The following is a 10,888-nucleotide window of genomic DNA, read 5'->3' as shown; positions in this document are numbered from 1 at the left end:
TGTATGAGCCCGATATACTAAAAACTTCATTCATCACGGTCAGAGATACATATTGTTACATCCGTATGCCCTTTGGATTGAAGAATGCTGGAGCATCCTACCAACGCTTGATGAATTACCTTTTCAGGCACCAAATTGGCCACAACATGGAAGTTTATGTAGATGATATGCTTGTGAAGAGCCTGAAAGCACATGATCATATTACAGATCTAAGTGAGACATTCCAAGTCCAGAGAGAAAGCAAGATGAGGTTAAATCCAGCCAAGTGCGCTTTTGGAGTCACATCTGGGAAGTTCCTTGGTTTCGTGGTCTCAAGAAGAGGAATTAAGGCAAATCCGACCAAGATTAAGGCTATACTGGAAATGCGTCCACCAGGAAGAGTCAAAAAATTATAAGAACTTACAGGAAGAGTGGCGGCGCTCGAAAGATTTATCTCAGCTTCGGGGGACCAATGTCTACCTTTCTTTAAGGCTCTCAAAAACCGAGCAAAGGAACGTGGAACAAAAGGACTCAAGCTTACCTTTGAATGGACCAAAGAATACCAGATTGCCTTCACCGAACTAAAAAGGTATTTAGCACAACCCCCAATTCTAGCCAAGCCTGAACCAGGGGATATATTACAACTATATCTGGCCATTTCTACCATTGCAATAAGTGCTATATTGGTCAGACAAGATGGGCGAACCCAAAAACCGATATATTATGTCAGCAAAGTCCTCCTAGATGCAGAAACCAGATATAGCAATGTGGAGAAATATGCCTATGCGTTGGTCATGGCGGCTAGGAAGTTAAGGCCCTATTTTCAAGCTTATACCAGTGAAGTGCTCACCAATCAACCTTTGAAGAAGATATTGGCCAAACCAGACCACTCAGGAAGACTGGTAGCATGGTGCGTGGAGTTGGGAGAATTCGACATTCGTTACAGACCCCGAACTGCAATAAAAGCTCAAGCCTTAGCAGATTTTCTGGTAGAATGTACACTTCCCGACGAAGAAATCAATACCACCATGGAGCCCAAGGAGACAACTGAAGAATGGATGCTGTATGTGGATGGTTCGTCCTGCACGCAAGGATGTGGGGCAGGGTTGATATTAACCAGCCCTGGAGGATTTATCGTGCAATATATGCTAAGGTTCGAATTCCAAGCTACTAATAATGGGGCAGAATATGAAGCTCTAATTACAGGATTGAAGCTAGCACAAACTCTAATGGTAAAGCATATCACCATACACAGTGATTCTCAGCTGATAGTTAATCAAGTCAGAGGGGAGTATGATGCCAAAGAATCTCGGATGGCCCAATACCTGAGAAGAGTCCAGGACCTGATCACAAACTTCGATCATGTTGAGATATTGCAAGCACCTCGAGCGCAAAATACATCAGCAGATGCCCTCTCTAGACTCGCCACCTCGGATTTTCAAGATTTGGGCAGAACCATATACCTGGACGTACTCACCTCCCCGGGCATAGCACTGTCCGAGGAAATATTACCGGTGGAAATAGAACCCTGCTGGATGGATCCATTAGTCAACTACCTCCAGGAGGGCATATTACCCACCGATAAAGAAGAAGCAAAGAAAGTCAGGATGAGGGCCACCAGATATACAATGATAAAAGGGATACTATATACAAAGGCATTTGCAATGCCTTATCTAAAATGTCTCCGGCCATCTGAAGCAGAGTATGTGCTTCGGGAGATACACACAGGCATTTGTGGACAACACTTAGGGGGTGTAGCACTAGCCCATAAAGTCATTAGATAAGGATACTTTTGGCCATATCTTCGCAAAGAAGCATTGAGTTTTATTCGCAAATACCTGAAATGTCAGAAGTTTGCACCAATCACTCGTCAGCCGGCCACCGAGCTCACTTCCATTTCTAGTCCATTGCCCTTTGTCCAATGGGGAATGGACATATTGGGACCTTTTCCCAAAGCATCTGGAGGCAAACAATTTGCAGTAGTAGCTGCTGACTATTTTACCAAATGGGTAGAAGCAAAAGTATTGGCAACCATCACAGCTGCAAAGGTCTGGAAATTCTTTTTGCATTCGGTTATATACCGATATAGAATCCTGAGAACCCTCATTACTGATAACGGAAAGCAGTTTGAGCAAAAATTTAAAGAATTTAGTGACCAATATGAAATTCAATTAAGAAAGACCTCAGTAGCCCATCCCCAATCCAATGGACAGGCAGAAGCAAAGAACAAAATTCTATTGGATGGAATCAAGAAAAAACTAGAAACAGCCAAAGGATTGTGGGTGGAGGAATTGCCCAATATTCTATGGGCATACTGAACAACTACGAGGATAGCAACTGGAGAAACACCCTTCATGCTGGCATATGGAACTGAGGCAATACTCCCGATGGAAATAGGAGAAACCTCGCTGAGGATACAACTCTACAATCCCGAGGTCAATAATGAAGAGTTAAGAGTAAATTTAGATTTATTGGAAGAAATCCGAGAAACAGCTCAGGTAAGAAACGTAGTACACCAGTAGCGCACGACACGCTACTACAATGGAAAGTTGAAGACCAGAAGGTTCCATCAAGGAGAGCTGGTTCTACGCAAGGTAGAAGCCTCAGACTCAAAGTCCATGGGGAAGTTATCACCCAATTAGGAAGGATCATATAGGGTCTCCAAGTGAGTAGCCCCAGGAGCATATCATTTGGAGATCCCAGAGGGGGCACCCATACCACGATCCAGGAATGCAGAGAACTTGCAAAAATTCTACCAATAATGAGGTTAGTCCCCAACTGTTTAAATTCTGGTAATACTTTGTTATTAAAAGTTCACCAAAATTAAATTCCAGCGCTGTTAGCTGTTGGGTCTCCAAATACATCATCTGTGATACATCATTTATGAAAAATCACTGATTAGTCAATAAAGTTGAAAATAAAAAATCAAAATTTTTGTGGTTAAGGATATTATTGTTTATTAACAATGTGCCAACAATTAAAAATAAGGGTGATTTGCACCATAGGGGTGTTTCCCCAAAGAAAATGATGGTCATCCAACCATAATGGTGATTTGCACCATAGGGGCGTTTCCCCAAAGAAGATGATGGTCATCCGACCATAATGGTGAGTTGCACCATAGGGGCGTTTCCCCAAGGCAAAGATGATGGTCATCCGACCATAATGGTGATTTGCACCATAGGGGCGTTTTCCCAAAGAAGATGGTGATCATCCGACCATAATAGTGAGTTGCACCATAGGGGCGTTTTCCTAAGGTAAAGATGATGGTCATCCGACCATTATGGTGAGTTGCACCATAGGGGCGTTTCCCCAAGGCAAAGATTATGGTCATCCGACCATAATGGCGATTTGCACCATAGGGGCGTTTTCCCAAAGAAGATGATGGTCATCCGACCATAATGGTGAGTTGCACCATAGGGGCATTTTCCCAAGATAAAGATGATGGTCATCCGACCATAATGGTGATTTACACCATAGGGGCATTTTTCCAAAGAAGATGATGGTCATCCGACCATAATGGTGAGTTGCACTATAGGGGCGTTTCCCCAAGGCAAAGATGATAGTCATCCGACCATAATGGTGATTTGCACCATAGCGGCGTTTCCCCGAAGAAGATGATGGTCATCCGACCATAATGGTGAGTTGCACCATAGGGTCGTTTCCCCAAGGCAAAGATGATGGTCATCTGACCATAATGGTGAGTTGCACCATAGGGACGTTTCCCCAAAGAAGATGATGGTCATCCGACCATAATGGTGATTTACACCATAGGGGTGCCTCCCCAAGGCAAAGAAGATGGTCACCTGACCACAATGGTGAGTTGTACCACAGGAGTGTTTTTCCAGAGCGAGGATGATGATCAATCAAGTATAATGGAGAGCTACATTACAAGGAGGATTCCACAAATGAAAGGAAGCGATCACAAGATTACAGAAGAAAATATCACTACAAAAAAAATGCACTAAGGTCAGCCTTGCCTTTCCCCTTATCCTTTTTTGTATTGTTGGGGGGAGGAACATCTTTGGGATCATCAAGGATCCCTCCTCCTGAGAGATCAAGCTCGGGTCAGGAGTCCTCTCTTTACCCGAAGAAGCTTCAACAATCTCTGAACTTCGGGAAGGTGCAGGAGGAGGCTTAAATGATCCCTTTTTTGAGGAATCCTTGCTTAGCTCGGTGGGTGGTATTTTTCGCTTCTTGCCTGTGTAAGAGGAAGCTACAACTGTATCCCCAGTGATTTGAAGGTCCTCCTCTATAAATGATGCCACCGAATCCAAATCAAATTCCACTGCAATCAACGAAAGAAATATATGAGACAAAGGAAATCTCCTGCATTGAGGAATAGCTCCCGAGATGCTCACCCTGTACTAATTTCCCTAAATCATGCACATCGACGGTCTCTCCCCTGATGCGATTCTCGTCTGCTATCAACTTCCTCAAAGTTACCTGGTCCGTAGAATCAACCCGAGGAGTCTTGTTAGTAGCCTTAGTATCGGGGTAACCCCATGCGGTAGGACAATCAGGCCCCACCAGAACTGCCTAGAAAAATCTTTGTTTCCAACCGTGGTTGGACGTTGGAAGAGAATCTACTATAGGAATACCAGCCCATTGACGAAAATAATACCATCCAGGATGACCACTGTTCTGGTTTAAAATGAAACACTTAATGAACAATGCTGGGGAAGCACGCCTTTTCAACCGAAAACATTTTATCAAAAAGGCTCCTATACACCTCCACCCGTTAGGAACTAGTTGACTAGGGGCAATTTGATAATGCCTGAGGAGTCGACCCATGAAAGGGGAAAGGGGATATTGAAGACTTGCCTCAAAAGCATCAAGAATAAATCCCACTTCTCCAGGTCGAGGCTGGTTCAATCTGTCCTCGGATGAAGAAACTCTCAGAACAATCTCTTCTGAAATTGCATACACATTTTTTATTTCCAGAAGATTATACTCGGATAGAACATAGCAAATCTCGTCAACCCCTTTCCCGATTGTAGGATCTAGTTGTGGCTGGCGAACTCGATAACCTTTTTTCCCAAGTTGTTTCCTGGAACCGAGACTAGAAGAACTAGCCAGCGCTCCAGTAGAACTCCTGGGAACAAATGCTGAAACCCTAGAATTTGTATCCCCCACAGAGGATGATTGGGGAGAAATTCCTTTACCCCTTCCTGGGGCAACTTCATGCTATAATCTTTCGCCTTCATCTAACAAAGATTCTACTTCAACCTCCTCCCTAGATGACTGATTTTTCTTCGTTTTTCCCATTCCACTAAACTAAAAACAAACGGGGAAGAAAAAGAATTATAGATAAAAAGAAGAGATAGAAGAGCACTTACTTGAGAAGGAGAAGATTACGGTTGTAGAAGATCTGAAGGGACAGAACGACACAATGGTGGAACTTGAAGAAAAATCCTTCACAAAAAAAACTTGAAGATGAAGAAATGGAAAAACTCAAGAAGATTAGAATGTTTTATATCCTTGGGGACAGCATTGATATCCCTCGATTAGATCACACTGTTCAAACATTTTTGAACGAACCAGACAATAGGGAAGACGAAAGAACCTATACCTAGGAATAAGAGCACTATCATTAGAACACCGGGAAGAGTAAAGAAGTTTAAAAGTTAAATTTTAAACTTCCCATCAATCTCCCCTCAAAAGGCATGAAAAGGCGGTAGATATTTCGCTCCCATGTGCTTAAGAGCAGCCAAAGATGGCATATTTGTAAATACTTTATGAGGTGGAATATATCTAAACGATCCTTCAAAATTCGGTAAAATACATCCTAAACCTCAACCGAGATGCCTCGACCGAGGTGAAGGGAGTAGGGGGCAAATGTTATACCATAAATCTCCACTTTAAATCATGTCCGTACACTTGGACTCACCAAGAGATAAGACTTGGAGAGCACGCTTGCGAAATCCCATGTGCCCAACAGTTACATAACTATGGCAGTTAGAGACCCCCTGGTGAAAAACTCCCACGTGGACCAAGAATCCTGGAGATAAAGAGGGGACCACATCAAGAATGGAGGTACCAAAAAAACCGTGTTGCGAAGGAGGGCTGTGACCAACAAAGAATGGATTACGACAGGTTCCCCCCCCCCCTCCATCTGTATAAATACAGGGCAAGTCCCACCTAAAGGGGCAGATTGTATTAGCATTCAGCAAGAGGAATAGAGTACTTTGGGATCTTTCCCTTTCTCTTCGTCTTCTCTCATTTCCAATTTCTTTCAATTTTCCTAACGGGATAAAGAATTCTGTTTGTAACAAGGATTCTCTCTAGCAGAAACTCTTGTACAATAGGAAGGATTAGAAATCTTAGTGGGATGAGAGAGGAAGAGAGAGAGAAAGAGAATTTAATCTAAAAACCAAATTTGATCCAAATTCTAGTTTTAAACATCTCTCCATCCAGACCCCGGATGGACCCAATCCGAGAATTAAAGTTGCTCCAATTAATATTTCGGACGATATGAGCCCAATATCAAATATCTTCTGAAAATTTCCCAATTTTCTGAAATTACAGTTATGCCCTTGGGTCTTCAGTGAAACTTCTTCCCATCTTGCCCTTGATCACATGTGAGTCGATCCATGGGTAGACTGGTGCCTAGATTGCATTGAATCCTTCCACTCAGCAACTTTTATGTGCATGACCCTATAACACCCTTTTTACATTTTTACCCCTGAGATCAAATTCGATGGAACTAGGTGGGGACCACCCCTTGAACCCAGAATACAAGAGGTCTTCATTGGGCCGGGCATGTGTAGCATTGAACCCCTCCAATTTGGTTTTCTCAATTTAGGCTCCGAAAATGCACTTTTTCTCCAATTCATCCCATATGCCAAAAATACCCATGTACCTTGAAAATATAGAAAAGTATCTGAATAGCTCCATTCTAAGCAGATAAAAATGCAAAATTAAATGGGATAATTTCGCACATAAATGTGCTCATCAAATACCCCCACACTTAGATTTTGCTAGTCCCTGAGCAAAAAGAAAATAAAGAAAACAAAAATTCTAACTCACTTTCGTAGGAATCACAGTTGCACTTAGCATGTGCGACAAGCCTTTAAACCCCTAGTGGACGAGTTTTGTCTCATGAGTGTTTCAGGGAATATACATATAAAATTCATGATTGCAAGTTTAAATTTTGACAATGGGTAAGATGCACACACCAAACCCGAAACTAAGATGTTCTACTTAGGATCAAGAAGACAAAGGTACCCCCACACTTAAGCTCTTAGTACCCAATATTGATTCTAGCAACAGGTATACATCCTAATTAGGGAATCTCCCCATATCTTCCAAACACCACCTTACTTAAGGTAAGACAACTCATGACGTCAAGGGCACCAAGGACTTTAGGCTTCGGAGCATTTTTTACCATACAATTGTACCAAGGCAATGAAATTTCTTCCTTTTTTTTTTTCTTCAAAACAATGAACTCCTTTTGTTACTCCACTACTGTTCCTCAAATGCCATGCAGGGTCACTACACAAGACACCCAAGCTACTTGGTAGCTTTGTTTCTTACATATATCCACAAGGATAGTGATGCTAGAGTTCTTTTTCAAAGGTTTCACCCCAAGGAGTGTCGATCAAGTCACCTCGCTTCCTGAGGCGGAGTGCCCTGTCTAGCTCCAAGGAATTCAACTCTTTCTTTTATTTTCTTTTTCAGAGGTTTCACCCCAAGGAGTGTCAATCAAGTCACCTCGCTTCCTGAGGCGGAGTGCCCTGTCTAGCTCCAAGGAATTCAACTCTTTCTTTTATTTATTTATTTATTTTTTCTCTTTTTTTTTTTTATCTTTTAGTAACGCTAAAACTAAACTTGGTCTCAGCTCCTAACCAAAAGCTCAAAGAAACACAAGACAGCCAGGTGGTTTGTCCCTTCAGACAAGATGGGGCTCTTATTGTCTGAGTCAAAACCCACCTTAGGATACATACTAGCTACTATCCTCTCAAAAGGGTTTTCATTACTTTAGATTAGGGTTCTTGAGTCTCTCTCTCTCCCGTGTTTCGCATCAAAGTAACAGAGAGACATGTAAAACTTACCAAAAGCCAACAAAAAAAATCTATCAATCGGTCTCATCCCCCCCCACACACTTAAAGTATACAGTGTCCTCAACGCATGTAGAAGAATAAAAATAGGGATAAGGGAAGGAGTGTACCAGAAATCAGCAATATACGACAGAATAGTGCATCCAGCAATCAGTAGCAGCTACCTAAAAAAAAACAAAAACAAACAAGCACAAAAAAAAAAAAAAACAAATGTACAAAAGAAAAAAAAATGTGGGTTGCCTCCCAAGAGTGCTAAGTTTAGAGTCTTCAGCCAGACTCAGACTGACTCACGGAGGCTCAAGGATCAAATCATACCAAGGAGTCGGTTTAGAAGAAGGTCGGGGAGATGTAACCGAAGGAGGGAGTGGCTCAAACCTAACTGTCCAAGGTTGTCATTTTAAAGAGGGTGAGGAATCTAGCATAGTGTTGACCTCTTCAGTGTATGCCTCAGACTTATCTCCAAGCATCACACAGTGCTGCAAAGGGTCATCAATAAGCATGTGAGAAGTGTGATTAGCCACAACTTCATCTAATAAATCCAATGCAAAGCACTCCTCCTCTCGAATGGAACCTAAGGATGCATTGAAGATGTTAAGCCTAAGCTTCTTATTCCCAAAAGAGATGTCCATGGCACCCGATCTACAATTTATGCAAGCATTCACAATAGCTAAGAAGGGGCACCCTAAAATGATAGGGGGAAGCTTAGGTGTTGTGGCTATATCCATATCCAGGACAAGGAAGTCGAAAGGAAAGTACAATTCTTCCACCTTCACTAAAACATCTTCTAACAACCCACGAGGTATTTTGATTGAACGATCAGCCAACTGAAGGATAACCTCAGTGGGTTTCATAAACCAAATCTGTCATAGACTGAACTAGGCAAAATATTCACACTAGCCCCTAAATCAAGTAGTGCCCTACTTATGGAGAGATCTCCAATGATGCAAGAAATAAGAGGTGCACCTGGGTCCTTAAGCTCAGGGGTAGGTGGTTGGATATTACCGAACTAACCTGTTCAGTCAAATGGACGGTCTTAGGGATTTGAGTTCTCAACTTACGCTTTTGGGTGCAGAGGTCTTTCAAAAACTTAGCGTAAGCAGGAACTTGCATGATAGCATCCAAGAGAGGGAGATTGATGCGAACTTGTTGGAACAAGTCGATCATCTCTTGCATCTTTTTACCCTGTTTACCCTGAAGGGGGTAAGATAGTGTCTGAAGGGCTTGGGGAAAAGGGACCTTTGGAATGTAAGAATCAGGTGATGGTCCCTCAACAATAGGAATGTGCAGCCCCTTCCTTGGGAACTGATGAGTGGGTTTCACAGGTGGTGTTTCAATAATGGAGTCATGTGTGTCTACACCACTACAAAAATTCTCTAGGGTTGACTCAGCCTCTCCCTAGCTTTGAGACTTAGTAGGCAACGTCTCATTAGCGGCTAAGGATGCATCAGGTTTTTCCACCCTTTTGCCACTCCTCAGGACTGTGAGCGACTGGACTTGCTCTTTCCCTCAACCCGTTTGACTATTTGGGTTACCTATTGGCTGACTTGGCAATTGGCCAACCTCCCTCCTACTTAAAGCATCGGCTAGCTGACCTAGTTGGATCTCTAGCTTATTAATGGACTGAGTATGAGAGTGAAGCCATTGTGTGTTCTACTCGAGTCCACTTAATTCTTTTAGTACCTTTTCCTCAAAGGATTGATTCTGTTGGGGTTGAGGATATGGTGGCTGTCCACCCATATAGGCATTGGTTTGAATATTAAATGGTGGCCTATATGGTGGGTTTGGAGGGTTATTAGGTACTGAGTTTCTCCATGAAAAATTTAGGTGGTTTCGCCATCCCGGGTTATAGGTATTGGAAAAAGGATCATTACCCGATTTAGGGAAACCTTGAGCCACTTGTACCTATTCCTGAACAAATTCAGGGTATTGTGCAGCCGAAGGGCAATTCGTCACATAGTGACTAGGGCTAGCACATAGGGCACAGGCTTCAGTCTGATTGGGTGGAGGGAAACTCGTTGGGAAAGGGGACATAGGATGCTACCCTATAGACATCAAATAGTCCAATTTCTTGGATAGCATATCAACCTTAGCAGTCATCTCTATAGTTGGGTTGATCTCATAGAGACCACCCTTCTTTGGTTGCCCTATGTGTGAAATCTCAGTCCGAGAGGCCGAAGCATGATGTTGGGAATTCTCACTAAGAGTTTCAAAAAGATCCCATGCTTCCATCTCATTCTTGTACATAAATGTTCCACCACAAGAGGAGTCTACCATCTGCCTATATCGGTCATGGAGGCCATCATAAAAGCACTGGACTAACTGCCATTTTGGGATAGCGTGGTGTGGGCACTTCCTAAGTAATTCTTTGAGTCTCTCCCATGCTTCATGAAATTTTTTGCCCTCTAATTGGGAGAAACTAATAATGGCTCTTCTAAGGCTATTAGTCCGGCCAATGGGGAAGAATTTTTTCAAAAATTCTTGCTGCATTCCCGGCCATGTAGAAATCCTAACCGATTCTAGGAAATGGAGCCAGTGTTTGGCTTTGTCCTTTAGGGAAAATGGGAATAGGAGTAACTTTAGGGCATCTTCAGGGAGGTTTTGGAATTTGACTGTAGAGCACACCTCTAAGAACTCATCAAGATGCTTGTAAGGCTCCTCATTAGCAAATCCATAATAGGATGGTAACATCTGTATGATGTTGGACTTGATCTCATATTAAGCAGCCTGAATGGCAGGCAACTGAATACAAGATGCAGGGGCATAGACAGTTGGAGTGAAGTGCTCACTCAGCGGCCTTCCTGGCTGGTTTTCATCACCCATTTTATTACTATTATCCTTAGTTCTAGCCACAG

The 10,888-nt window shown here is 42.7% G+C and overlaps 1 non-coding gene across 1 annotated transcript; it reads left to right on the top strand.

Annotated features, from left to right (window-relative positions):
• Window positions 1–10,368: 10,368 nt before the first annotated feature.
• Window positions 10,369–10,475, top strand: LOC122653380. Its single transcript, XR_006331811.1, has one exon. It is a non-coding gene; the product is annotated as a small nucleolar RNA R71 (small nucleolar RNA).
• Window positions 10,476–10,888: the final 413 nt, after the last annotated feature.

This window comes from Telopea speciosissima, chromosome 2 (assembly GCF_018873765.1).
Source record: "Telopea speciosissima isolate NSW1024214 ecotype Mountain lineage chromosome 2, Tspe_v1, whole genome shotgun sequence".
Taxonomy (NCBI): domain Eukaryota; kingdom Viridiplantae; phylum Streptophyta; class Magnoliopsida; order Proteales; family Proteaceae; genus Telopea; species Telopea speciosissima.
The sequence above is the reverse complement of the archived record's forward strand: the minus strand, read 5'-3'. Positions and strand labels throughout refer to the sequence as shown.